This window comes from Homarus americanus, unplaced genomic scaffold (assembly GCF_018991925.1).
Source record: "Homarus americanus isolate GMGI-L3 unplaced genomic scaffold, GMGI_Hamer_2.0 scaffold51859, whole genome shotgun sequence".
Lineage (NCBI taxonomy): Eukaryota > Metazoa > Arthropoda > Malacostraca > Decapoda > Nephropidae > Homarus > Homarus americanus.
The window spans coordinates 4,851,777-4,856,834 of NW_024711292.1; positions in this window are offsets into that span (position 1 = coordinate 4,851,777).

Below are 5,058 nucleotides of genomic sequence, written 5' to 3' on the forward strand. Positions count from 1 at the left end.
GGGCTGGTGGTGGGAGGGGTTGGGTGGTGGTGGTAGGAGGGCTGGGTGGTGGTGGTGGAGGGTTGGGTGGTGGTGGAGGGGTTGGGTGGTGGTGGAGGGGTTGTGGTGGTGAGGGGTTGGGTGGTGGTGGTGGGAGGGGCTGGGGTGGTGGGTGGGAGGGGTTGGGTGGTGGTGGTGGTTGTGGGAGGGGTTGGGTGGTGGGAGGGTTGGGTGTTGGTGGTGGGAGGGCTGGTGGTGGTGGTGAGGGGTTGGGGTGGTGGTGGTGGGAGGCTGGGTGTTGGTGGTGGGGGGCTGGGTGGTGGAAGGAGGGGTTGGGTGGTGGGAGGGCTGGGTGGCAGGGTGAGGGATTGAGTGTTGGTGGTGGGAAGGGCTGGGTGTGAGGGAGGGTGGGTGGTGGGTGGGAGGGGTTAGGTGGTGGTGGTGAGGGGTTGGGGTGGTGGTGGGTGGGAGGGGTTGGTGGTGGTGGAGGTGGAGGTTGGTGGTGGTGAGGGTTGGTGGTGGTGGTGGGAGGGGGTTGGGTGTGGTGGGAGGTTGGGTGGTGGAAGGAGGGGTTGGTGGTGGTGGGGAGGGTTGGTGGTGGAAGGAGGGTTGGGTGGTGGTGGTGGTGGGAGGGGTTGGGTGGTGGTGGTGGTGGAGGGGCTGGTGGTGGGTGGAGGGCTGGGTGGGTGGTGGTGGAGGGGTTGGGTGGTGGTGGTGGAGGGCTGGGTGGTGGTGGGAGGGGTTGGGTGTTGGAGGAGGTGGTGGGAGGGTGAGGAAGGAGTGTTGGGTGGGAGGGGGTTGGGTGGTGGAAGGTGGGGTTGGGGGTGGTGGAGGGTTGGGTGGTGGAAGGAGGGGTTGGGTGGTGGGAGGGGTTGGGTGGTGGTGGGGAGGGGTTGGGTGTTGGTGGTGGGAGTGGGTGGAGGAGGTTGGGTGGGGAGGGTTGGGTGGTGGAAGGAGGGTGGGTGGTGGTGGTGGGAGGGGTTGGGTGTTGGTGGTGGGAGGGTTGGGTGGTGGTGGTGGAAGGAGGGGTTGGGTGGTGGTGGGAGGGGTTGGGTGGTGGGAGGGTTGGTGGTGGGAGGCTGGGTGGTGGTGGTGGTGGTGGAGGGTTGGGTGGTGGTGGTGGTGGTGGTGGAGGGTTGGGTGTTGGTGGAGGGTGGTAGGGTGTGGGTTGGTGGTGGTGGAGGGTTGGGGTGGTGGGAGGGGTTGGTGGAAGGAGGGTTGGTGGTGGGAGGGTTGGGTTGTGGGAGGGGTTGGTGGTGGGAAGGAGGGTTGGTGGTGGGAGGGTTGGTGAAGGAGGCTGGTGGTGGTGGGAGGGTTGGGTGGGTGGGAGGGGTTGGGTGGTGGTGGTGGGAGGGGTTGGGTGTTGGTGGTGGGAGGGGTTGGTGGGTGGGAGGAGGGGTTGGGAGGGTGGGAGGGTTGGGTGGAAGGAGGGGTTGGTGGTGGTGGGAGGGTGGGGTTGGTGGTGGAGGGGAGGTGGGAAGGAGGGCTGGGTGGTGGGGTGGAGAGGTTGGGTGGTGGGGGAGGGGTTGGTGGTGGTGGGGAGGGGTGGTGGTGGTGGTGGGAGGGGTGGTGGTGGGTGGAGGGGTTGGGTGGTGGTGGTGGAGGTTGGGTGGTGGTGGGAGGTTGGGTGGTGGTGGGAGGGGTTGGTGGTGGTGGTGGAGGGGGTTGGGTGGTGGTGGTGGGTGGGGTGGGTTGGTGGTGGGAGGGTTGGGTGGGGGGGCTGGGAGGTGATGGGGTTGGGTGGTGGTGAGGAAGGCTGGGTGGTGGAGGGTTGGGTGGTGTGGGGAGGGCTGGGTGGTGGTGGTGGTGGTGGGTGAGGTGGTTGGTGGTGGAGGGGTTGGGTGGAGGCTGGGTGGTGGTGGTGGAGGGTGATGATGGGTGGTGGTAGGAGGTGGTGGGAGGCTGGGTGGTGGGAGGTTGGGTGGTAGGAATGATTGAGGAGGGCTGGTGGTTGGTGGGAGGTTGGGTGGTGGTAGGGGGTGGTGAGGGTTGGGAGAGGTGGTGAAGTGGAGGGTGGGTGGTGGTGGTGGGAGGGGTGGGTGGTGGTAGAGGGGTTAGGTGGTAGTAGGAGGGATTGGGTGGAGGCTGGGTGGTGGTGGTGGAGGATGGGTGGTAGAAAGGGTTAGGGTGGTAGTAGGAGGGATTGGTGGTGGTGGTGGTGGGAGGAGTGTGGGTATTTTCCTGGCGGTATCAGGATCAGTGAACGACATGCGCACCCTGAGCGAGAGTGTGTGGTATGTCAATTTGTCACGAGTTATTAGGCTACTTGTGGCTATCGTGCACAGGGGCTAGTGTGTCTGCCTGTAAGTGAAGTGCATTACGTTAGTGTACAATGTATGGAAACCTCAGTATTATTTCTTTGTTCAAAATTAACAAACAAAAATTCATATTATCAGATCCAACAACTCCTCTCATTCAATTAAACTTCACGCTTCAGGACATAATTTTCCTTCTGACTTTATAAATTATTACTGAAAATTTGGCGGCGATTGAAGGTAAAAAGTTCTTTTGACCTCTCAACGACACTTCCGGGTATGAGGCAGGACAACGCAAGTCTACCAATTATTAACCCCAGACAAAACACTCTACACCACTGAAGCTTTAGCTGATCTATACACCACTGAAGCTTTATTGGTGCTGATCTATACACCACTGAAGCTTTTACTGGTGCTGATCTATACACCACTACAGATTTATTGGTGCTGATCTATACACCACTGAAGCTTTTACTGGTGCTGATCTATACACCACTGAAGCTAAACTGGTGCTGATTTATACACCACTGAAGCTTTTACTGGTGCTGATCTATACACCACTAGCAGCTTTTATTGGTGCTGATCTACCACTGAAGCTTTTACTGGTGCTGATCTATACACCACTGAAGCTTTTATTGTGCTGATCTCTACACCACTGAAGCTTTTACTGGGCTGATCTATACACCACTGAAGCTTTTATTGGTGCTGATCTCAACACCATTGAAGCTTTTACTGGTGCTGATCTCTCCTTAGTGACCTCCTTAGAGTAACTTCAGAGTGTCTCCTCCTAAGAGTGACCTCCTAGAGTGATCTCCCAGAGTGACCTCCCTAGAGTGACCTCCCTTAGAGTGACCTCCTTAGCGTGATCTCCTCCAGACTGATCTCCTCCTATAGTGATCTCCTCCAGAGTGACCTCCCATAGTGACCTCCTTTAGTGTTCTCTTCCTTAGAGTGATCTCCCTTAGGGATCTCCTCCTTGAGTGATCCCTCCTTAGAGTGACCTCCTCTAGCGTGATCTCCTCCTTAGACTGATCTCTCCTTATAGATCTCTCCTTAGAGTGATCTCCTCCTTGTAGTGATCTCCTCCTTAGAGTGATCTCCCTTAGAGTGACCTCCTTAGCGTGATCTCCCAGACTGATCTCCTCCTTATAGTGATCTCTCCTAGAGTGATCTCTTTCCTTAGAGTGATCTCCTCCCGTGATCTCTCCTCCTTAGAGTGATCTCCCAGAGTGATCTCCTCCTTATAGTGATCTCCTTATAGTGATCTCCTCCTTATAGTGATCTCTCGCGTGATCTCCTCAGAGGATCTCCTCCTTGAGTGACCTCCTCAGAGTGATCTCCATAGTGATCTCCTCCTTAGAGTGATCTCCTCCTTAGCTGATCTCCTCAAGTGATCTCCTCAGAGTGATCTCCTCCTTAGAGTGACCTCCTCAGAGTGATCTCCTTACAGTGATCTCCTCTTAGAGTGATCCTCTCATGGCGTGATCTCCTCAGTGATCTCTTCCTTGGGGTGATCTCCTCCTTATAGTGATCTCCCTTAGAGTGACCTCCTCCTTAGCGTGATCTCCTCCTTAGACGTCTCCTCCTTATAGTAATCTCCTCCTAGACTGATCTCCTCCTTATAGTGATCTCTCCTTGATCTCCTCCTTGGCGTGATCTCCTCAGAGTGATCTCTTCCTTGGGTGATCTCCTCCTTAGAGTCTCCTCCAGAGTGACCACCTCCTTGTGATCTCCTCCTGTGATCTCCTCCTGTGATCTCCTCCTTAGGTGATCTCCTCCTTATAGTGATCTCCTCTGGGGTGATCTCCTCCTTAGAGTGATCTCCTCCTTTGAGTGATCTCCTCATTAGAGCCACCTCTTGATTGACCTCCTTAGCGTGACACCTCCTTAGCGTGACCACCTCCTTGGCGTAATCTCCTCCTTGGCGATCTCCTCTTGGCGTGATCTCCTCTTCGCGTGATCTCCTCCTTATAGTGATCTCCTTATAGTGATCTCCTCCTTGAGTTATCTCCTCCTTATAGTGACCTCCTCCTTAAGTGATCTCCTCCTTATAGTCTCCTCTTACAGTGATCTCCTCCTTAAGTGATCTCCTCCTTGGAGTGATCTCCTCCTTGGTGATCTCCTCCTTAGTGAATCTCCTCCTTAGTGATCTCCTCCTTTGAGTGATCTCCTCCTGGTAGTCTCCCGGTAGTCTCCTCCTTAGAGTGATCTCCTCCTTAGAGTGATCTCCTCCTTAGAGTGATCCTCCTTATAGTGATCTCCTCCTTAGAGTGATCTCCTCCTTGGAGTGATCTCCTCCTTAAGTGATCTCCTCCTTAAGTGATCCTCCCTTAGTGATCTCCTCCTTAGCGTGATCTCCTCCTTATAGTGATCTCCTCTTAAGTGATCTCCTCCTTATAGTGATCTCCTCCTTAAGTGATCTCCTCCTTAGAGTGATCTCCTCCTTTGAGTGATCTCCTCCTTGAGTGACCACCTCCTTAGAGTGACCACCTCCTTAGCGGCCACCTCCTTGGCGACCCTCCTTAGCGTGATCTCCTCCTTCAGTGATCTCCTCCTTCGCGTGATCTCCTCCTTCGCGTGTCTCCTCCTTATAGTGATCTCCTCCTTAGGAGTTATCTCCTCCTTATAGTGACCTCCTCCTTAGAGTGATCTCCTCCTTGTAGTGATCTCCTCCTTGGTGATCTCCTTGATCTCCTCCTTAAGTGATCTCCTCCTTAGGTGATCTCCTCCTTAGAGTGATCTCCTCCTTAGGTGATCCTCCTTTGGAGTGATCTCCCCTTAAGTGATCTTAAGTGATCTCCTCCTTAGGGTGATCTCCTCCTTA